General features: G+C 43.1%; 1 long non-coding RNA gene and 1 pseudogene across 1 annotated transcript; one reads left to right on the forward strand and one right to left on the reverse strand.

Annotated features, from left to right (window-relative positions):
* The first annotated feature begins 1,030 nt into the window (after positions 1-1,030).
* LOC144579103 (uncharacterized) lies at positions 1,031-15,480 on the forward strand. Its single transcript, XR_013525988.1, has 3 exons — positions 1,031-1,251; positions 14,935-15,015; positions 15,137-15,480. It is a non-coding gene; the product is annotated as an uncharacterized LOC144579103 (long non-coding RNA).
* A 7,727-nt stretch (positions 15,481-23,207) lies between these two features.
* Positions 23,208-24,714, reverse strand: LOC100389448 (keratin, type II cytoskeletal 8 pseudogene; annotated as a pseudogene).
* Positions 24,715-25,207: the final 493 nt, after the last annotated feature.

A 25,207-nucleotide genomic window follows, 5' to 3' on the forward strand; every position in this document is an offset into this window, starting at 1 on the left:
GCTAACAATGGGGCACCTTCTGAGGATCTCTCAGATCAGCCCCTTTTCCACCTCCATTGCCCCACCCTAATCAGAATCATGGCCGTTTCTTGCCTGCACTGCTAAAATTGCCCCCTAACTCAACTCCCTGATTCTAATATTGTTCTGTCAATAAATAACATAGATTTTGAATTTCCCTTCTGGGGAATTGTTCAAAGGCAATCTGTCAGAAATGCAATGCCATTTGTATCACTCTCCTGTTTAAACTTAAAATCCTGAGTGTTTAGCTCCCACTTATAAGTAAGAACATGCAGAGAGAGAGATTCAAGATGGCGTGGTAAGAACAACTCAGGATTGCAGCTCTCAGTGAACGTGCAGAGGGTGACTCAAAGCCGCATTTCCAGACGGATCTTTGTTGCCCACAGAACAGGGAAATTCCCAGGTGTAGGAGAGACACGGGACACAAGCACAGCTGTTTTGGCTGTTGTGGCCACTTCAGCTGGCGCCGCAGCACAGCGGCACTCCGCAACACTCCACACAAAACACACTGGTCCGGGTACCCTGCTAAACCAGCAATCTGAGATTTGGGAGGGCAGATTAGCATATCCATCTGATTAAACGGGACTTGGACAGTGAGCCAGACCAGGAGATTCCTGGGAAGTGGCGTTTGAGCCAGCGCAGTGGCTCACTGCATGGGAAATCACACAGATCCCGGTGCCCTAACAGTGGGCGACCGAAACACCTGGGAGAGAGCCATCTGTTCAACTCAAAAAAAAAAAAAAGAAAGGCGCTCTGAGGCAGGGAGCCAGGCAAGCAGGCTCGGTGGGTTTCACTCCCACAGGGACAAACAAAACAGCAATTTGAAACACTCCGGGTGGAGAGTTTCACTGCGGGCACAGCTGAACCCAGGATGGTGCAGCTCGGTGGGGGAGGGGCTTCCGCCATTACCAAGGCAATCCGCCCCTACTGAGGTACACTCCCATTGCTGATGCAGCCTGCCGTTGCCGAGGCAACCCGCCATAACAGAGAGACTCCACCACAGGGCAGAGCCAGTGGCAGCAGGGCCAAGCCCGCGGCTGCAGGGCAGAGCCCGCAGCAACAGGGCGGACCCCACATCAGCAGGGTGGAGCCTCGGCAGGCAAATAGTGACTAGACTGCCTCCTAGCTGGGCAGGATAGTGCAACGGACACTCATAAAGAAAGCCCCAGGAGGACTCAAGATGGCGCTGTGAGAACAACCCAGGATTGGAGCTCTCTTTGAGTCCGCGGAGAGGTGAGTCGGAGCTGCATTTCCAGACTGATCTTTGTTGCCCACGGAACGGGGAGATTCCCAAGTATAGGGGAGATGCTGGACGCCTGGCAGTGCCTCTGCCTGGCGAAGCCGGCAGCCGGGGTGGTGGCGGCTCGCCCTGCCCATCGCTCCCCACAGAACGCGCTTGTCCGGGTGCCCTGTTGAGCTGGCAACCTGAGACTTGAGAGGGCTGGACTTGAGTCTGAGTGAGACTTGGACAATGGGCCCACCCAGCGGATTGCAGGGACAGAGCGTTTGGGCTAGCCCAGTGGGAAGAACAAGACTGCCATTTCAAGCGATCCCCGTGCAGTTGGTCTGAGATGCTCTGTGGGGGGGGTCCACCATTACCGAGGCAACCCGCCCCAACTGAGATACACGCCCACTGCTGAGGCAGCCAGCCGTTGCCGAGGCAAACCGTCCCTACTGAGATACACACCCACTGCTGACGCAGCCTGCCATTGCCAAGGCAACCTGCTACAACAGAGAGACTCTGCCTCAGGGTGTGGCGGAGACCACAGCAGAACAGCAGAACCTGCCCCAACAGGGCGAGCCTCACAACAGCAGGGCAGAGCCTCAGCAGGCAAACAGCGGCTAGTCTGCCTCCTAGCTGGGCAGGACACCTCAATGAACATCCAAAAATAAAGCCTGAACCCCCCAACACAGAGCATTTGAAAAAAAAGGGTTTTTTTAATGAGCTCTGTTGCAGCAGAATCAAACATAGCAGCCTAACAGCCCTGAATGAACAACAGAGATCACAGCTCAGCAACTGAGCTCCCTATAAAGTACAGACTGTCTCCTCAAGCAGCTCCCTGACCCCTCTATATCCAAAAGACTGACATTCGGCAGGCATCATCCTGGGACAAAGATAGCAGAAAAAGAAACTGGTAGCATCCCTCACTGTGCCACAGCTGCTAGAGGTGCACCCCAGACAAGCAGGGCCTGGAGTGGACCTCAGCAGTCATACAGTGAAGGGGCTAGACTGGTAGAAGGAAAACCAAGTAACAGAAATACTTCATCATCAACAAGCTGGGCGTCCACTCAGAGACCCAATCGAACAGTCAGCAACTACACAGACGACAAGTGGATAAATCCACAAAGATGGGAAGAAACCAGCAAAAAAATGAGGAAAACACCTGAAACCAGAACACCTCGCCTCCTAGAAAGGACCAAAACTCCTCACCAGCAAGGGAACAAAGCTGGACGGAGAATGCCTGTGATGAAATGACGGAAATAGACTTCAGAAGGTGGATAGTGAGAAACTTTTGTGAGCTAAGAGAACATGTATTAAATCAATGCAAAGAAACTAAGGAACTTGAAAAAAGATATGAGGAAATGATAACAAGAATGGATAACTTAGAGAGGAATATGAATGAATTAAAGGAGCTGAAAAACACAATACGAGAACTTCGCGAAGCATGCACAAGTTTCAATAGCCGAATTGACCAAGCAGAAGAAAGAATATCTGAAGTCGAAGACCAACTCAATGAAATTAAATGAGAAACCAAGATTAGAGAAAAAAGCGCAAAAAGGAATGAACAAAGTCTCCAAGAAATGTGGGACTATGTGAAAAGACCTAACCTACGTTTGATAGGTGTACCAGAAGAGGACGAAGAGAATGAATCCAAGCTGGAAAATACTCTTCAGGACATCATCCAGGAAAATTTCCCCCACCTAGCAAGACAGACCAACACTCAAATACAGGAAATACAGAGAACACCACAAAGATATTCTGCAAGAAGAGCAACCCCAAGGCACATAATCGTCAGATTCAACAAGGTTGAAATAAAGGAGAAAATACTAAGGGCAGCCAGAGAGAAAGGTCGTGTCACCCACAAAGGGAAGCCCATCAGACTAGCAGCAGATCTCTCAGCAGAAACACTACAAGCCAGAAGAGAGTGGGGGCCAATATTCAACATTCTTAAAGTAAAGAACTTTCAACCCAGAATTTCATATCCAGCCAAACTGAGCTTCAGAAGTGAAGGAAGAATAAAATCCTTTGTGAACAAGCAAGTACTCAGAGATTTTGTCACCACCAGGCCTGCTTTACAAGAGCTCCTAAAAGAGGCACTACACATAGAAAGAAACAACCAGTACCAGCCATTCCAAAATCACACTAAATGCTAAAAAGCATCAACATAATGAAGAATCTACAACAACTAACAGGCAAAACAGCCACTTAGCTTCAAAATGGCAGTATCAAATTCACACATAACAATATTGACCCTAAATGTAAATGGACTAAATGCACCAATCAAAAGACACAGACTGGCAAATTGGATAAAATCCAAAACCCATCAGTGTGCTGTATCCAGGAAACCCATCTCACATGCAAGGATACACAAAGGCTCAAAATAAAGGGATGGAGGAAGATTTACCAAGCAAATGGAGAGCAAAAAAAAGCAGGAGTTGCAATTCTCGTCTCTGATAAAATAGACTTTAAAGCAACAAAGATCAAAAGAGACAAAGAAGGCCATTACATAATGGTAAAAGGATCGATACAACAAGAAGAGCTAACGATCCTGAACATATATGGACCCAATGCAGGAGCACCCAGATACATAAGGCAAGTTCTTAATGACTTACAAAGAGACTTAGACTCCCACACAATAATAGTGGGAGACTTTAACACTTCACTGTCAATATTAGACAGATCAACCAGACAGAAAATCAACAAGGATATCCAGGGCTTGAACTCAGACATGGAGCAAGCAAACCTGATAGACATTTACAGAACTCTCCACCGCAAATCCACAGAATACACATTCTTCTCAGCACCACATCACACCTACTCTAAAACTGACCACATAATTGGAAGTAAAGCACTGCTCAACAAATGCAAAACAACTGAAATCATAACAAACAGCCTCTCAGACCATAGTGCAATCAAGTTAGAACTCAGAATACAGAAACTAACCCAGAACTGCACAGCTTCATGGAAACCGAACAACTGGCTCTTGAATGTTGACTGGGTAAACAATGAAATGAAGACAGAAATAAAGAAGTTCTTCTAAACCAATGAGAACAAAGACACAACATGCCAGAACCTCTGGGACACATTTAAAGCAGTCTCTAGAGAAAAGTATATAGCAATAAGTGCCCATATGAGGAGAATGGAGAGATCCAAAATTGACACCCTATCATCAAAATTGAAAGAGCTAGAGGAGCAAGATAAAAAAAACTCAAAACCCAGCAGAAGACAAGAAATTACTAAGATCAGAGCAGAACTGAAGGAGATTGAGACACAAAAAAACGTTCAAAAAAATCAATAAATCTAAGAGCTGGTTTTTTGAAATGATCAGCAAAATAGACAGACCACTAGCCAGATTGATTAAAAAGAAAAGAGAGAACAACCAAATAGATGCAATAAAAAATGATAAAGGGGAAATCACCACAGACTCCACAGAAATTCAAACCATCATCAGAAAATATTACAAACAACTCTATGCACATAAACTAGTAAACCTGGAAGAAATGGATAAATTCCTGGACACCTGTGTCCTCCCAAGCCTAAACCAGGAGGAAGGTGAAACTATGAATAGACCAATAACAAGGTCAGAAGTCGAGGCAGCAATTAAGAGCCTACCACTCAAAAAAAGCCCAGGTCCAGACGGGTTCACAGCCAAATTCTACCAGACACACAAAGAGGAGCTGGTACCATTCCTTCTAAAACTATTTCAAACAATCCAAAAAGAGGGAAGCCTTCCCAAATCATTTTACGAGACCAACATCATTCTGATACCAAAACCCGGCAGAGACCCAATGAGAAAAGAAAACTTCAGGCCAATATCCATGATGAACATAGATGCAAAAATCTTCAATAAAATATTGGCAAGCCGATTGCAACAGCAAATCAAAAAACTTATTCATCATGATCAAGTAGGATTCATCCCAGGGATGCAAGGCTGGTTCAACATACACAAGTCTATAAACGTAATTCACCACATAAACAGAACCAAAAACAAAAACCACATGATTATCTCAATTGATGCAGAGAAGGCATTTGACAAAATTCGACAGCCCTTTATGCTAAAAACCCTCAATAAACTCGGTATCGATGGAACGTATCTCAAAGTAATAAAAGCTATTTACGACAAACCAACAGCCAATATCATACTGAATGGGCAAAAACTGGAAGCATTCCCTTTGAAATCTGGCACTAGAAAAGGATGCCCTCTTTCACCACTCCTATTCAATATAGTACTGGAAGTTCTAGCCAGAACAATCAGGGAAGAAAAAGAAATGAAGGGCATTCAAATAGGAAAGGTGGAAGCCAAATTGTCTCTATTTGCAGATGACATGATAGTATACCTAGAAGACCCCATCGCCTCAGCCCAAAAACTCCTGAAACTGATAAGCAACTTCAGCAAAGTCTCAGGATATAAAATCAATGTGCAAAAATCACAAGCATTCGTCTACACCAATAACAGACTTAAAGAAAGCCAAATCAAGAACGAACTGCCATTCACAATTGCTACAAAAAGAATAAAATACCTTGGAATACAACTCACAAGGAACATAAGGGACCTCTTCAAGGAGAACTACAAACCACTGCTCAACGAAATCAGAGAGGACACAAACAGATGGAGAAACATTCCATGTTCATTGTTAGGAAGAATTAATATTGTCAAAATGGCTATACTGCCCAAAGTAATTTACAGAATCAACGCTATCCCCATCAAGCTACCATTGACTTTCTTCACAGAACTGAAAAAAACCACCATGAACTTCATATGGAACCAAAAGAGAGCCCGCATAGCCAATTCAATTCTAAGCAAAAAGAACACAGCAGGGGGCATCACACTACTGGATTTCAAACTATACTACAAGGCTACAGTAATCAAAACAGCATGGTACTGGTACCAAAACAGAGATATAGACCAATGGAATAAAACAGAGACACCGGAGGCAACACAACATATCTACAACCGTACAATCTTTGATAAACCTGACAAAAACCAGCAATGGGGAAAGGATTCCCTGTTTAACAAATGGTGTTGGGAAAATTGGCTAGCCATGTGCAGAAAGCAGAAACTGGACCCCTTCCTGACACCTTACACTAAAATTAACTCCAGATGGATTAAAGACTTAAACATAAGACCCAGCACCATAAAAACCCTAGAGGAAAATCTAGGCAAAACCATTCAGGACATAGGAGTAGGCAAGGACTTCATGAACAAAACACCAAAGCATTGGCAACAAAAGCCAAAATAGACAAATGGGACCTAATGAAACTCCACAGCTTCTGCACAGCAAAAGAAACAGTCACTAGAGTGAATCGGCAACCAACAGAATGGGAAAAAATTTTTGCAGTTTACCCATCTGACAAAGGGCTTATATCCAGAATTTACAAAGAACTCAAACAGATTTACAGGAAAAAAACACACAAGCCCATTCAAAAGTGGGCAAAGGATATGAACAGACACTTTACGAAAGAAGACATATATGAGGCCAACAATCATATGAAAAAATGCTCATCGTCACTGGTCATCAGAGAGATGCAAATCAAAACCACACTGAGATACCATCTCACGCCAGTTAGAATGGCGATCATTAAAAAATCTGGAGACAACAGATGCTGGAGAGGATGTGGAGAAAAAGGAACACTTTTACACTGTTGGTGGGAGTGTAAATTAGTTCAACCATTGTGGAAGACAGTGTGGGAATTCCTCAAGGCCTTAGAAATAGAAATTCCATTTGACCCAGCAATCCCATTACTGGGTATATATCCAAAGGACTATAAATCGTTCTATTATAAGGACACATGCACACGAATGCTCATTGCAGCACTGTTTACAATAGCAAAGACCTGGAATCAACCCAAATGCCCATTGATAATAGACTGGATTGGAAAAATGTGGCACATATACACCATGGAATATTATGCAGCAATTAGAAATGATGAGTTTGTGTCGTTTGTAGGGACATGGATGAATCTGGAGAACATCATCCTCAGCAAACTGACACAAGAACAGAAAATGAAACACCGCATATTCTCACTCATAGGTGGGTGATGAAAAATGAGAACACATGGACACAGAAAGGGGAGTACTAAACACTGGGGTTTATTGGGGGGAAAAGGGGAGGGACAGAGGGAGGGGAGGTGGGGAGGGATAGCCTGGGGAGAAATGCCAAATGTGGGTGAAGGGGAGAAGGAAAGCAAAGCACACTGCTATGTGCGTACCTACGCAATGGTCTTGCACGCTCTGCTCATGTACCCCAAAACCTAAAATCCAATAAAAAATTAAAAAAAAAAAAAGAAAGCCCCAACTCCCCAAAACAGAACATCTGAGGGGAAAAAAGGGGTTTTAAGAGTTCTGCTGCAGCAGACATAAATGTAGCAGCCTAACAGCCCTGAATGAGCAACGGAGCTCACAGCTCAGCACTTGAGCTCCTATAAAGTACAGAACATCTTCTCAAGCAGCTCCCTGACCCCTGTATGTCCAGAGTCACCTCAAAAAGGACTGATCAGACTGACATTAGGCAGGCATAATTCTGGGACAAAGATAGCAGAAGAAGAAACTGGTAGCATCCCGCACTGTTCTGCAGCTGCTACAGGTGTACCCCAGACAAGTAGGGCCTGGAGTGGACCTCAGCGGTTGTACAGTGGAGGGGCTAAACTGGTAGAAGGAAAACCAAGTAACAGAAATACCTCATCATCAACAATCTGGGCATCCACTCAGAGACCCAATCGAAAAGTCAGCAACTACTCAGACGACAGGTGGATAAATCCACAAAGATGGAAAGAAACCAGTGCAAAAAGGAGAAAAACACCCGAAACCAGAACACCTCGCCTCCTACAAAGGACCAAAACTCCTCACCAGCAAGCAAAGCTGGACGGAGAATGACTGTGATGAAATAATTAGACTTCAGAAGGTGGATAATGAGAAACTTCTGTGAGTTAAAAGAATATGTTCTAAATCAAAGCAAAGAAACTAAGAACCTTGAAAAAAGATTCGAGGAAATGATAACAAGAATGGATAACTTAGAGAGGAATATGAATGAACTGAAGGAGCTGAAAAACACAACACAAGAACTTCGTGAAGCATGCACAAGTTTCAACAGCCAAACTGACAAAGCAGAAGAAAGAATATCAGAAGTCGAAGATCAACTCAATGAAATAAAACAAGAAACCAAGATTAGAAAAAAAAGCCAAAAAGAAATGAACAAAGTCTCCAAGAAATGTGGGACTATGTGAAGAGACCTAACCTACGTTTGATAGGTGTACCAGAAGGGGACGAATAGAATGAATTCAAGCTGGAAAATACTCTTCAGGATATTATTCAGAAAATTTTCCCAACCTAGCAAGGCAGGCCAACACTCAAATCCAGGAAATACAGAGAACACCACAAAGATACTCCGCAAGAAGAGCAACCCCAAGGCACATAATCGTCCGATTCACCAGGGTTGAAATGAAGGAGAAAATACTAAGGGGAGAGAGAAAGTTTGGGTCACCCACAAAGGGAAGCCCATCAGACTCACAGCAGATCTCTCGGCATAAACTCTACAAGCAAGAGGAGAGTGGGGGCCAATATTCAACATCCTTAAAGAAAAGAACTTTCAACCCAGAATTACATATCCAGCCAAACTGAGCTTCATAAGTGAAGGAAAAATAAAACCCTTTGCAAACAAGCAAGTACTCAGAGATTTTGTCACCACCAGGCCTGCTTTACAAGAGCTCCTGAGAGAGGCGCTACACATAGAAAGGAACAACCAGTACCAGCCGTTCCAAAAACACACTAAATCTAAAGAACATCAACAAAATGAAGACTCTTCATCAACTAACGGGCAAAACAGCCTGTTAGCATCAAAATGGCAGTATCAAATTCACATATAACAATATTAACCTTAAATGTAAATGGGCTAAATGCACCAATCAAAAGACACAGACTGGCAAATTGGATAAAAAATCAAAACCCATCAGTGTGCTGTATCCAGGAAACCCATCTCACATGCAAGGATAAACAAAGGCTCAAAATAAAGGGATGGAGGAAGATTTACCAAGCAAATGGAGAGCAAAAAAAAAAAAAAAAAAAAAAACAGCAGGAGTTGCAATTCTCATCTCTGATAAAATAGACTTTAAAGCAACAAAGATCAAAAAAGACAAAGAAGGTCGTTACATAATGGTAAAAGGATCGATAGAACAAGAAGAGCTAACAATCCTAAATATATATGGACTCAATACAGGAGCACCCAGATATATAAGGCAAGTTCTTAATGACTTACAAAGAGACTTAGACTCCCACACAATAATAGTGGGAGACTTTAACACTCCACTGTCAATATTAGACAGATCAACGAGACAGAAAATTAACAAGGATATCCAGGGCTTGAACTCAGACCTGGAACAAGCAAACCTGATAGACATTTACAGAACTCTCCACCCCAAATCCACAGAATATACATTCTTCTCAGCACCACATCACACCTACTCTAAAATTGACCACATAATAGAAAGTAAATCACTCCTCAGCAAATGCAAAACAACGGAAATCATACCAAACAGTCTCTCAGACCATAGTGCAATCAAGTTAGAACTCAGAATTCAGAAACTAACCCAGAATCGAACAGCTTCATGGAAACTGAACAACTGGCTCTTGAATGTTGACTGGATAAACAATGAAATGAAGGCAGAAATAAAGAAGTTCTTCAAAACCAATGAGAACGAAGACACAACATGCCAGAATCTCTGGGACACATTTAAAGCAGTCTCTAGAGGAAAATATATAGCAGTAAGTGCCCACATGAGAAGAGTGGAGAGATCCAAAATTGACACCCTATCGTCAAAACTGAAAGAGCTAGAGAAGCAAGATAAAAAGACTTAAAACCTAGCAGAAGACAAGAAATAACTAAGATCAGAGAAGAACTGAAGGAGATAGAGACACGAAAAACCCTTCAAAAAATCAATAAATCCAAGAGCTGGTTTTTTGAAAAGAGCAACAACATAGACAGACCACTAGCCAGACTGATAAAAAAAAAAAAAGAGAGAGAGAACAACCAAATAGATGCAATAAAAAATGATAAGGGGGAAATCACCACAGATTCCACAGAAATTCAAACCATCATCAAAGAATACTACAGACAACTATATGCACATAAACTAGTAAACCGGGAAGAAATGGATAAATTCCTGAACACCTGTGTCCTCCCAAGCCTAAACCAGGAGAAAGCTGAAACTATGAATAGACAAATAACAAGGTCTGAAGTCGAGGCAGCAATTAAGAGCCTACCACACAAAAAAAGTCCAGGACCAGATGGATTCACAGCCGAATTCTACCAGACACACAAAGAGGAGCTGGTACCATTCCTTCTGAAACTATTCCAAATAATCCAAAAAGAGGGAATCCTTCCCAAATCATTTTATGAGACCAACATCATCCTGTTACCAAAACCCAGCAGAGACCCAACAATAAAAGAAAACTTCAGGCCAATATCCATGATGAACATAGATGCAAAAATCTTCAATAAAATACTGGCACGCTGATTGCAACAGCAAATCAAAAAACTTATCCATCATGATCAAGTAGGATTCATCCCGGGGATGCAAGGCTGGTTCAACCTACACAAGTCTATAAACGTAATTCACCACATAAACAGAACCAAAAGCAAAACCCACATGATTGTCTCAACTGATGCAGGGAAGGCATTTGACAAAATTCAACAGCCCTTTATGCTAAAAACCCTCAATAAACTCGGTATCAATGGAACGTATCTCAAAGTAATAAAAGCTATTTACGACAAACCAACAGCCAATATCATACTGAATGGGCAAAAACTGGAAGCATTCCCTTTGAAATCTGGCACTAGACAAGGATGCCCTCTTTCACCACTCCTATTCAATATAGTACTGGAAGTTCTAGCCAGAGCAATCAGGCAAGAAAAAGAAATAAAGGGTATTCAAATAGGAAAGGTGGAAGCCAAATTGTTACTATGTGCAGACGACATGATAGTATACCTAGAAGACCCCATCGCCTCAGCCCAAAAACTCCTGAAACTGATAAGCAACTTCAGCAAAGTCTCAGGATATAAAATCAATGTGCAAAAATCACAAGCATTCGTCTACACCAATAACAGACTTAAAGAAAGCCAAATCAAGAACGAACTGCCATTCACAATTGCTACAAAAAGAATAAAATACCTTGGAATACAACTCAGAAGGAACGTAAGGGACCTCTTGAAGGAAAACTACAAACCACTGCTCAATGAAATAAGAGAGGACACAAACAGATGGAGAAACATTCCATGTTCATGGATAGGAAGAATCAATATCATGAAAATGGCTATACTGCCCAAAGTAATTTACAGAATCAATGCTATCCCCATCAAGCTACCATTGACTTTCTTCACAGAACTAAAAAAAACCACCATGAACTTCATATGAAACCAAAAGAGAGCCCGCATAGCCAAGTCAATTCTAAGCAAAAAGAACACAGCGGGGGGCATCACACTACCGGATTTCAAACTATACTACCAGGCTACAGTAATCAAAACAGTATGGTACTGGTACCAAAACAGAGATATAGACCAATGGAATAAAACAGAGGCATCGGAGGCAACGGAACATATCTACAACCATACAATCTTTGATAAACCTGACAAAAACAAGCAATTGGGAAAGGATTCCCTGTTTAATAAATGGTGTTGGGAAAACTGGCTAGCTATGTGCAGAAAGCAGAAACTGGACCCCTTCCTGACACCTTACACTAAAATTAACTCCAGATGGATTAAAGACTTAAACATAAGACCCAGCACCATAAAAACCCTAGAGGAAAATCTAGGCAAAACCATTCAGGACATAGGAGTAGGCAAGGACTTCATGAACAAAACACCAAAGCATTGGCAACAAAAGCCAAAATAGACAAATGGGACCTAATGAAACTCCACAGCTTCTGCACAGCAAAAGAAACAGTCACTAGAGTGAATCGGCAACCAACAGAATGGGAAAAAATTTTTGCAGTCTATCCATCTGACAAAGGGCTGATATCCAGAATTTACAAAGAACTCAAACAGATTTACAGGAAAAAAAACAAGCCCATTCAAAAATGGGCAAAGGGTATAAACAGACATTTTACAAAAGAAGACATACATGAGGCCAACAAACATATGAAAAAATGCTCATCATCACTGGTCATCAGAGAGATGCAAGTCAAGACCACATTGAGATACCATCTCATGCCAGTTAGAATGGCGATCATTGAGAAGTCTGTAGACAACAGATGCTGGAGAGGATGTGGAGAAATAGGAACACTTTTACACTGTTGGTGGGAGTGTAAACTAGTTCAACCATTGTGGAAGACAGTGTGGCGATTCCTCAAGGCCTTAGAAATAGAAATTCCAATTGAATTGGATTCAATTGGATTCAATGGGATTGCTGGGTATATATCCAAGGGACTATAAATCATTCTACTATAAGGACACATGCACACGAATGTTCATTGCAGCACTGTTTACAATAGCAAAGACCTTGAACCAACCCAAATGCCCATCGATGATGGACTAGATTGGGAAGGTGTGACACATATACACCATGGAATATTATGCAGCAATCAAAAATGATGAGTTTGTGTCATTTGTAGGGACATGGATGAATCTGGAGAACATCATTCTCAGCAAACTGACCCAAGAACAGAAAATGAAATACCACGTATTCTCACTCATTGGTGGGTGATGAAAAATGAGAACACATGGACACAGGCAAGGGAGTACCAAACACTGGCATCTACTGGGGGGAAGACGGGAGGGACAGTGGTAGGGGGGAGCTGGGGAGGGATAGCCTGGGGAGAAATGCCAAATGTAGGTGAAGGGGAGGAAGGCAGCAAAACACACTGCCATGTGTGTACCTATGCAACTGTCTTGCATGTTCTGCACATGTACCCCAAAATCTAAAATGCAATAAAAAAAGTAAGAACATGCAGTATTCGATGTTTCTATTCCTGCATTAATTTGCTTGGGATGGTGGCCTCCAGATGCATCCATGTTGCTGCAAAGGACATGATGTTATTCATTTTTATAGTTGTGTAGTATTCCATGGTGTACATGTACCACATTTTCTTTTTCTTCCTTTCCTTTTTTTTTTTTTTTTGAGACAGAATCTTGCTTGTTGCCCAGGCTGGAGTGCAATGCCATGATCTTGGCTCACTGCAACCTCTGCCTCCTGGGTTTACGCAATTCTCCTGCCTCAGCCTCCAGAGTAGCTAGGATTACAAGCACACACCACCATGCCCGGCTAATTTTTGTATTTTTAGTAGACATGGGGTTTCACCATGTTGGTCAGGCTGGTCTCGAACTCCTGACCTCATGATCCACCCACCTTGGCCTCCCAAAGTGCTAGGATTACAGGCATGAGCCACTGCACCCAACTGTTTTTTTTTATCCCGTTCATCATTGATGGGCATGTAAGGTTAATATCAGGTGCTTGCTATTGTGAATAATGCTGTGATGAACACATGAATGTATGTGTCTTTTGGTACAATGATTTTATTCCTTTGGGTATGTACCCTGTAATGGGATTGCTGGGTTGAACGGCAGTTCTGTTTTACGTCCTCTGAGAAATTTCCAGACTGCTTTCCATAGTAGTGGAACTGGTTAATATTCCCACCAGCAGTTGTGTAAGTGTTTCCTTGTCACCACAGTCTCACCACCATCTGTTATTTTCTTACTTTTTAATGGTAGTCATTCTGACTGGTGTGAGCTGGTATCTCACTGTGGTTTTGACTTGCATTTCTCTAATGATTAGTGGTATTGAACATTCTTTCATATGCTTTTTGACCACATATATGTCTTCTTTTGAGAAGTCTAATTTCAAACTATACTACAAGGCTACAGTAACCAACACAGCATGGCACTGGTACAAAAGCAGACACAGAGACCATTGGAAGAGGTTACAGAACCCAGAAATAAAGCTACACACCTAAAACCATCTGATCTTCAACAAAGTCAACAGTAACAAGCAATGGGGAAAGGACTCTGTATTCAATAAAAGCCACCGGGATAACTGGCTAGCCAAATGGAGAAGACTGAAACTAGACTCTTTCCTTCTGTTATACATAAAAATCAACTTAAGATAGATTAAAGACTTAAATGTAAGACTTAAAACTATAAAAAAAAAAAAAAAAACCCTAGAAGAAAACTTGGGAAATACCATTCTGAACACAGGCCCTGGCAAAATTTTATGATGAAGTCTCCAAAAAGCAACTGCAGCAAAAACAAAAATGGCAATTGAGACCTAATTAAACTAAAGAGTTTCTGCACAGCAAAAGAAGCTGTCAACAGAGTAAACAATCTAAAGAATGAGGGAAAATATTTACAAACTATGCATCTTAACAAAAGTCTAACATCTAGAATCTATAAGGAAATTAAACACATCAACAAGCAAAAAAACAATGCAATTTAAAAATGAGCAAAGGAAATGAACAGACACTTCTTCTATGGTTTGAATGTGTTCCCCAAAGTTCATGTGTTGGAAACTTAATCCCTAAAGCAACAGTGTTATGAGGTGGGACATTTAGGAGTTGATCAGGTCATGAGGGTTCTTAACTCATTAATGGATTAATGTCATTGGTGTCAAAGTGGGGTAGTTATCTTGGAAGTAGGTTCCTGATAAAAAGGATGAGCTGGGCCCCTGTCTTCAGCTTCCTTACTCATGTGCATACTTTTTTGCACTTTCAGCTTCTGCCATGAAATGATACAGCATGAAGGCCCTTGCACGATGTGGGTCCTTAGATCTTGGATATTCCAACCTCCAGAATGGTAAGAAATAAATCTCTGTTCTTTATGCAAAAAAAAACAAGAACAACAACCAAAAAAAACTTTAAATCCTGACCACAGCTTCTGAACCTCTGAATGACCTGGCCCCTGCATACTCTTCTAGGCGCTCCTGGGGCCTCCCTCCTCACTCCAGCCACCCTCTTCACATGGCTCCTTTTTGCCTTTGGGATTTCTCACATGCTGATCCCATTGTCTGGAATATTCCTTCCCCCGCTCCTGGCATGGCTGGCTCCTTCTCAGCCTCCAGGACTTGGCTTAGATAAACAAAGGTCTTCTCTGACTGCCTTATCTACTCTCTATCATTGACCTAAGGTACCATCAACTGGAAGATGTCTCTGAAAGTAAAAATGCCACTCGATAGCCTCCCAGGCTCCATCTATTATAAGTTGCATCTTGGTTTCAGAAATAGCAATATGTTTTTAAAGGTGTATGCCCAGATTAAGGAAGTATGGCAAATAGGATTTTTCCGTTATTCTCTGTCATTGTCCCTTGTTCATTTCCATCACAACACTTCTCACAATTGTTAATGATATGTGTAATAATGTATGTATAACACATGTAATATCGGGCTGTTAACTCAAAGGCCCGATGATCATGAGACCCATGATCTCAGGAGGGTATCTGCCTTGTTCAGACTCTGTAACTATGGAAAGAACAGTGGTCTAGAGAGTAAGACAGCTGGACTCGAATCTGGCTCTGTCCTTAACCAACTGGGTGACTCTGAGCCAATCACTGTTCTCTCCTGGTTCCACTTTATCATCTACACAATGAGAAGATGGAACCTGAACAGATCCAAGGGCTTTCCCAGCTCTAACGCTCCAGGAACTAACTGATGAAATCTTTTCCAATTGTTTAGGGAAAGTGTCTCATTCCCATAAACGTGAAGGGATTTGCATACTGGCTGCTCCTTAGCCGAATCATCGTGTTAGTTGATTTCTTAAAATTCAGAGAAAACAAATGCAAGCTGGCAGAGAGGGCTACAGGCATGCTGGCTGGAGCTTCCCTGAGCTGTACCCACCTCTGCTCTCCAGCAGCATCAATAATAAATGACGACTGTTCAGCATTGCAGACAGGTGCCCACTCTTTGCTCTGTGAAGCTGAGAGAGGGCAGTTTCTGTCGAAAGAAACTCCTTAGCTCACCAAGGCACGATGGTTCTTCTACATGGTATCCTATTTCAAAAGCAGCTGATAGTTATTCCCTAGAGCACCCTGGCTTTGCCAATAAGAAAAACTACATGTGAGGACTGGGATTCCAAGGTCACCAAGAGTCAGTGCATGAGTCTAGAGCAAGGTGTGCAAGCTTGTTTCTATAAAGGGCCAGGTAATAAACATGTCCAGCTTTGCAGGTCATACAGTCTCTGTAGCAACCACTCAACTCTGCCATTGTAGCATGAAATAATATGTGACCAAAAAAGCATGGCTGCATTCCAATACAATTTTCTTGACAAAAACAGGTGGTGGAGGCGGATTTGGCCTGTGGGCCGTAGTGTTCCAACCCCTGCTCTAGGATTACACGTTCAGCGTCCTCCAGGACTATGCGTTGACTTATTGGGCCACCCCACAGATTACCTGGTAGCAAATGCACACCATGGCTCACCTGAGGTCACACCTGGTAAATGAAGCTGGAAGCCAAATTCGGGTCCCCTCGTCCAGTGCATTTTCCAGGGGACAGTGCTACCTCTTACTGTTCTCATAACATCATTGACAATCCCAGTAAACTTAATTCTTCCCAGCCAATGGGGAAATGTGTGTTCTTCAGGCACAGAGAAAAGAAAAAGGATTAATGAAAATAAGCCACTTTCTTCCCGTTTTCCTAATAAAATCTAGAAAAGGAAGATTTATCAGTCACCTAAGCTACCCTGCTTCATAAAGTCAAGACAATAGAGGCTCTGGGCAAGGCTGAGGGTCACTTTCTTTGTTTTTTCTTTGTTTCTGGTTCCACTAGACAGCAGCAAATTGGTATTTTACAGAAAAGTCTCCTTGGTTCTTTTCTTAAGTCCAGCTTTCCTGGCAGGGATGCATTTTACTACAATTAGCCAAACCATTGCTCTCATCAGAACAGAGCAGGCCGAAATGTGGCTCATGTTTGGGGAACTAACTTGAGTTTGCCATGTGTTATTTGTTTCTATCTACTTGACCATAAGTGTGCAAAGGTTTTAATCTAATCCTGCTCTCAGGGTTTCTACAGTCTTGGAGAGACAAGACATAAACCTGTAAGAGGGTAAAAAAAAAAAAAAAATGAAAGAGCTGAAAAACATTTCAATGCAGTAAGGAAAACGCACACATGTGCATTCTCTCCCTCTCTCTTCCAGTGAGAAAAGAGTAATTCTTGAAGACTGTATAGTATTAAGCCACCTTGGGAATGAGAAACTCATTTTTCTTGAATATAACATAATCTGTCCTGATCTCTCCTTCTCCTAATGCCCATTCTATTACTATGCAGAGCATTTCTTTCCTGCATACAGATGATGCCCAGAGGTTCAGAGGTGCCTAAGAATCAAGGGGCACTTCCCTACTTTGCCAGACAGAACCAGCTATTTCTGTCGGATGCCTTTAACTACCTAAAACACATAAAAGGATTGGAAATGAGGCCTTTCTTTGGCAATGAAAGTCTAGCTTTCAAGTGAGGACAGTTTATTGGGCAGGGTGTCTTCCCATACACAAGACAGCAATTTCAAATCCTCCTGGACACATTAAGGAGAAGGGACAAATTCTTGCTCTTACACACTGGATGTTTCATTTGTTCATTGAACAAAGTAGGTGTCGAGGGCTTTCTCTATAGAAGGCACTGCATGTTCCTGGATGTCTTTTTGTCTGAGATGAGCTTGGAAGACAGATGTCTCCAAGGACAGGGTAATAGTGTCTCATAACAAAAATGAAAAATGAAACCTGTGAAGAGAGACAATTAGGACTTCTTTGATTGTCACCTGACATTTAACATTTTGCAGTTAGCCACAGAAAGGGAATTACTAGCCTTCCCCTAAAGAAGCAGCAGAAATGGCCATGAATCCTATTGCTCCAGGTTATTTCCATAGGGAATTGGGTTGGCAGCTGTTTCAGTCCAAGGAGTAGCAGCTGCCAGGGATCTGCCCTGCTCTCCAGCGGCCCGACTTGGGAATACTCCTGCAGGCTCTCCACTGGCCATAGAAAGGGCCGCACCTACAAATGACCAGTGGGTGGATGGGAGCACTGTAGGGGCTTCAAGAGATCGTCCCATTCCTCTCTGAGGTGCTGCACAAGATCAGGAGTTCCTGGAACTGGAACTGCTGTAAGGACCAGAGGGCAGGAGCCAGAGCCCAGGGCTGGCATCATAACTTCTGGAGAGCGCTGCTGCTCTGGCCCAGCCTGATCCTGCTCCTCGCACCTGTGCCTGTGTCCTGGCTGCAGAAGGCTGTGCTCATTTCTAATTCTTCTCCTGGTTCTTTGGTGGGGGGCGTCCTTGGCTCCTTTCTCTGGCTCCCTGTCTGCTGCATTAACTTCCAGCTCTCTACAAACAGCTTTCCTGGCAACTCCAACTCCAGTTGCTTCTTTTCTAAATCTGGTAACTAGGGAACATAGAAGGAAGGCTGCAGCACCCCACACACCCCCATTCCCTTGGCCCGTTTCACCTGGGCCCCAGCTTGACATTATTAGCAATCACTTTTCTGGGGGAAGGCTGGGACTGAGCCTTCTGGCAATTTTGTACGAACAACTGCCACATTCAAGAGCAACCAGGAAAAACAGCTTTGATGCCTTAAAAGTCAGGACCCCCAAAAGAGGATGCCACTGACGTTATCTATTATTTTCAAAGCAGATGAAATTACTCATTAGCATTCAAAATTCTTATAATTCAGATATCTTAGTTGTTCATAAACATGTAATTGAACAGATATTATAGTTTGGCTGAAATCACAATGCCTTTGCCATTACATCTCATGGCTCATGTTTTATTGTATATCCCAACAAGCTGTTTAAACAGGGTGGCGCTATATTTGAAAAGTGACTTCTTTAGCTTAGAGATACAGAAAGACACTGACTTAATGGGAGAGACCCTGATTTTTAATTCTGACTCTCCTTAATTTGCACGTGTCATTTCAAAGAGAGGATCTGCTAAGATGATGCAGAAACATGGTCTGAATGCAACTGGTTTTTCCGGAATTTGCACCATGGATTCAGGCTTCCTGGATGAATCAAACTGAATTTGATCAGGGTCTTGGATTTTCCCCCGTCTTTGGCGTAACAACCAGCAAATATGTGTTAGTTCCCACCTTCCTTGTTACCTCCCATTCTCACATTTCTGATAGATGTTCAGTCTCTTCCCTGGTTTGCTTCTGGATTTTATCAATCTGTGTTCCTGAGTGGGAATTAGTCTTGGAATTCACTCTGGACTGTGAGCCTACCCAATTTTGATACATTCTTATTGAAATGAATTCAAATAATACTAAAATGTACTTAGAAAAAAGATTTTTTAAATCACCTGACCTCCTACCATCCAGAGAAAACCACCATTAACTTTTGGGTGAACATTCTTTCAGATATCTGCTTATATGTATTTATATCTATTTCGGCCTGCTTTCTTCACTTGTTGGGAGAGAGAGTTCTCTGTGGGTCTTTTGTGGCTGTACACATTTTGCTGGGTATGCTAAGAATGCAGGGTCACTTCTTGGGGTTACGTATACAGTGAGCAACTTTGAGGGATGCGGCGATGTCTCCCTCCTGGACAAAGGACAAGTTTGCTTACCACTTGCAATAAAATGGTGAGTTCCCAAGCTTATGGAACAAAAAGCAACATGAATATCAACATGTTTACATCCCTTTCCAGAGAATGTGATACAAACACACTTGTACACAACATTCGTCTGGGCTGACAGCATTACCCCCATGGTAGCTGATGCAAACATACTGATATTTATTTTGCTCCGGTGCCATAGTCTTTAAAAAGTCCTTTGTCTCTGATCCAGGAGTTTCATGTCTTCTGCCAATATCCATGAAATGTAACAGACTAGTTATTGCTTTAGTTAAAGTAAAATCAATAGACCAACACTCTTTTACGTCTTTCCACAGAAAGTATAGATCTAACTATTTTTCATGTGGCTGCATGGTATCACATTGTGAGTGTGTGTGTGTGTGTGTGTGTGTGTGTGTGTGTGTGTGTGTGTGTGTATCATATCCTTTACTTTGGGGCATTAGGTTTCTATCAGTTTTTTTCTTTCTTTTTTTCCTTTTGTGTTTCATACAATGCTGCAATAAATATTATTGTACAAATATCCTTTCATACCTATACAATTTTCTCTTTAGGGTGAACTTCTGGAAATAGAATTGCTGGGTCAAAGAACATGTCCATTTCTATACAGTACTTCAGTTAGAAACTATGGCGGCATATTTTCCTAACTGCACCTAAAAGGAGTCTGTCCTTAGTGCAACAGGGCTCTCCGATTGCTTCTTCTGGTTACTAGTCACACTGTTATGCCTGAATTTTGAACCTATCTACTCCTTAGATAATATATTAATATCCTATATATAGATAACAGTCTATAGAGTGTGCCAGTTAGTATAGTCTGTTACCTATATTTGGGATATTAACATATTATCCAAGGAGTAGAATAGTTTAGTTAGTTATACATGGAGGAATTGAGGCCCAAACGTGAAATGACCTTGCCAAGATCACATGCAATACCAACACTGAGCCAGAGGCCTGATTCATTCCTGTGCATAGTCCATTGGTTCATGGTATACACAAAAGAATAATAGCTTATGATGTTTGCTGTTTCTTTGAGTGGCAAACATAATATTAGTATCATTGTAATCATAGTCATGTTTCTGAACACTAAAACTTAAGTTATAAGTATTCTTATTCAAATCAAGATAAACACAACTCTCTATTTTTCAAAGTAATAAAATTTAAGTGGCCGGGAGTGGTGGCTTACGATTGTAATCTCAGCACTTTGGGACGTCAGATCACCTGAGGTCAGGAGTTCATGACTACCAGTTTGCCAACATGGTGAAACCCCATCTCTACTAAAAATACAAAAATTAGCTGGGCATGGTGGCAGGTACCTATATTCCAGCTACTCGGGAGGCTGAGTTAAGAGAATCACTTGAACCCAGGAGGTGGACATTGCAGTGAGCTGAGATTGCGCCATTGCACTCCAGCCTGGGTAACAGGAGCAAAACTCCATCTCAAAAAAAAAACAAAAAAACAATTTAAGTAAAACTGTTCACCAAGTTACGTGTGTGTGTGTGTGTGTGTGTGTGTATTTAAAAGTTGGTCAGGCATGGTGACTCAAGCCTGAAATCCCAGCACTTTGGGAGGCCAAGGCTGTGGATCACTTGAGCCCAGGAGTTCGAGACCAGCCTGGCTAACATGGTGAAACCCCAGCTCTATTAAAAATACAAAAATTAGCCAGGTGTGGTGCTGTGTGCTTGTAATTCCAGCTACTTGGGCGGCTGAGACACGAAAATCACTTGAGCCAGGGAGGCAGAGATCATGCCACTGCACTCCAGCCTGGGCAATAGAGTGAGATTGTCTTGGTGGTGGGGCGGGGGAAGTAGCATTTTAACAAACTCGTTCATTTAGAGATTCCAATTTTAGGAATATACGCAATAGAACAAAATTGAAAAGTAAAAAGTACAAAAGCATATACAGATAGAGCTATTCATGCAACATTTTATGAGTAGAAACAATGAATAGGAGACTGGTTCAATAAATTATGGTGTATTAATACAACCAAATTGTGTGAAAAAGAATGAGGCATGTCTTCATATGTGGATGTAGAATGATTTCCAAGATGCATTGTTACATGAATTTTGCTATCATGTGAATAAAAAAAGGGAACATAGCTATATAGATTATTTCTAGAAGAATAATGAAAAGCTGATAATAATGTTTATTTCTGTGGGAGGAGAACAGGAAATTTAGTCTTTTCTTTGTATGTGATTTTCAAAATATCACGTACTTGCATATGTTTGTTTCCATTTTTAAAAGCAGTCATGTAGAGAGGTAGTGCTTCAAAGCAATGTTAACTAGCCAGGGCAGGTCAGAATTTCTGAAAGAGGCCTGGACATTATTAAGCTCCTCTCCCCTGAATTGGATGCAGGCGGCCCACACAGGGGTGTTTGTTATTACTACTTTACAGCAACTTAGACATGTGAACAAATCCCTGTCTATACACTGAAGCTTTTCCCACTCACTTTTCACTTAACGTTTATCAACCATTAGCAGCCCAAACTGTACCCACAGATGGTGCTTCTCCTGTTAGAGAGCCTCAGCATTCCTGGGGCCACACCCAGCACCTGCTGTCTTCTGTCTGGAGCCTTTGCGTTGCTTACTCCTGCTGCCAGTGGCTCTTGTCCTCCTATCCTCTGCTTTTCTGATCTCCCGAGGTGATCTGTGTCCATGGCTAAAGACAAACACCCCTCTGCTTCCAGGCTTCTTTTCTCTTCCACATTCTGGAAAAAAAGAACTAGTCACTTTATAGAGTACTTTAATCTCCAGCCCAGCTAGAATCTTCCCATTTTCTAAAGCAGAGGGAGGCGACTAGCTTTTTTACTCCTCCGTCTTCCTGTCAAATACTGGCAGATTTAGCAAGAAGTAGGTAGAATTTATTGAGATAAATTTTCATACATATTTCCTGGGTATGTTGCTCTAGCCCCTCTTAGTCACCCAAGCCTTATAAAAAATGTCTCCAAAAGAGAGTCTTTCAGCAACTGTCTTTTAAGAGAAGTGATGTCCACCAAACTGAGTAGTACATTGTGATGATAATAAATACGGTTCTGTAAAAGCGCTTACCTGGCTTTTATGATGCATAAACTCCAGCTGTCTCTCTGCACTTTTTCTGCAGTGACCATATCAACCTAAAATAACAACAGAGAGACTCTCCAAAGCTAATGAGTTTATTCAGGAGTGAACATTGCAGTGCAGAATGTGTGTGCCACAGTACCCTAAGGGCATATTCACGAAGGCAAGGATTTTATTTTATTTATTTATTTATTTTTTTTTTTCCGAGCTAGCTGAGATTTTATTTTGGACAAAAAAAAAAAAAAAGCAATTGAATTGTTTTGCAGCTGGAGGGATGGGCAAGGTTGGGGGGGCCCCAGGCAGTAAACTCCCCGCCGGTGGGCTGAGGGCTAGGGCTGAGCATCAGGTGGGTCTCCTGTTCCCTGCACCCCCCTGCACAGTGGCCTCCCTCCTGGGCTCTGGGGCAGCCTCAGGAGGGGCAGGCTGGGAGGGGCTGTTGCAGCTGTTCACTTGGGCAGGACATCAGAGGACTCGGACACCAGCCTCCCATCGCGGGTCTCAATCTTCTTCACAACCACAGCCTTGGTGGAGCTGGTGCGGCTGAAGGAGCTGGAGCCCGTGACAGAGCCAAAGCTGGAGCCCAAGCCATAGCTGAGGCTGGGGCTTGTGAGGCCCCCATAGGCAGAGCTCAGACCATCTGCATAGCCGCTGGTAGTCTTCATGTGGATACTCATGTTCTGCATCCCGGACTCCAGCTGGCTCTCCTTGCCCTCCAGTAGCTTGCGGTAGGTGGCAATCTCGATGTCCAGGGCCAGTTTGACATTCATCAGCTCCTGGTACTCATGCAGCTGCTTTACCATGTCCTGCTTGGCCCGTTGCAGGGCGGTCTCCAGCTCCTGCTGCTTGGCATGAGCATCCTTGAGTGCCTGCTCCCGGTGATGCTCAGCACCTTCAATGGTGGCCTCCAGGGAAGCCCTCTGGCCTTTGAGGCCCTCGATCTCAGCCTGGAGCTGGCTGATGTTCCGGTTCATCTCAGAGATCTCAGTCTTCGTACGCCACAGGTCATCCCCATGCTTCCCAGCCAGTGTCTGCAGCTCCTCATACTTGATCTGGTATACGCTCTCCGCCTCAGCCCGGCTGCGGTTGGCAATCTCCTCGTACTGCGCCTTGACCTCAGCAATGGTGCTGTCCATGTCCAGGGAGCGGCTGTTGTCCATGGACAGCACCACAGACGTGTCAGAGATCTGGGACTGCAGCTCCCGGATCTCCTCTTCATACAGTTGCCTGAGGAAGTTGATCTCATCAGTCAGTCCTTCCAGGTGAGACTCCAGCTCTACCTTGTTCGCGTAAGCTTCATCCACATCCTTCTTGATGAGGACAAATTCATTCTCCATCTCTGTGCGCTTATTGATCTCTTCCTCATACTTGTTCTTGAAGTCCTCCACCAGCCCCTGCATGTTGCCAAGCTCCGCCTCCAGCTTCAGCTTCTCCTGGCCCAGAGTCTCCAGCTGCCGCCTCAGGTTGTTGATGTAGTTCTCAAACATGTTGTCCATGTTGCTCCTAGCCGTTTTCTGCTGCTGCAGGAGGCTCCACTTGGTCTCCAGCATCTTGTTCTGCTGCTCCAGGAACCGCACCTTGTCGACGAAGGAAGCAAACTTGTTGTTGAGGGTCTTGATCTGCTCCTTCTCCTGGGTACACATGGCCTGGATGTTGGGGTCCACATCCACCTTAATGGGGTTCAGCAAGCTCTGGTTGATGGTGATGGCAGTGATGCCTCCCATGCCTATGCCACTGGCCCCAGCATAGCCTGCACCCAGGCCACCCCGGAAGCCACTGCTGCTCATTCGGGAGAAGTTCGAGGAGCTCAAGCGGGCACTGGGCCCACTCGTGAAGGAGTGGCTGCTGAAGGCCCCGGGGCCAGAGGTGGATACCTTGTAGGACTTCTGGGTCACCCTGATGGACATGGTGGAGGCAGGAGTGGAGGCAGGAGTGGAGGCAGGCGGGCTGAACCAGGGAGAGATTCCAGAAGGAGCAGAGAAGCTGCTTCTTCGAAGGCAAGGATTTTAAAGGTAAAATGAGGAAGGCTACAGAAGTTGTTTTGAAACAATTATTCTGGCCCATATGCATCATAACAAGGGTGGTGTTAGTTCCAGCTGGACAAGTAGTTGCTATGCAGATGTCCTCCCAAAAATATTTTTGTGTGTGAAGGTACAGTGGCCTGTGGGCAAGGTTGTGGTTTTGGCACTCTTTTGTGATAGTTTATTATCAGGCAACCATGAGTGAGAACCTGCCTTCACAGCCTTCCCTAACTCTATATTTTTATTTAGTTAAACACAAGTGACTCCATTTTGATTCAGACAACTTTCACAACCACAGTAATTCACACCACACAGTCCTCAGATGGTATCTCTGCCTTCGTCTTCCATTATCCCATATCATTAACCCTCTTTCCTTGAC

The sequence above is a fragment of the Callithrix jacchus genome, chromosome 13, assembly GCF_049354715.1.
Source record: "Callithrix jacchus isolate 240 chromosome 13, calJac240_pri, whole genome shotgun sequence".
NCBI classification, from domain to species: domain Eukaryota; kingdom Metazoa; phylum Chordata; class Mammalia; order Primates; family Cebidae; genus Callithrix; species Callithrix jacchus.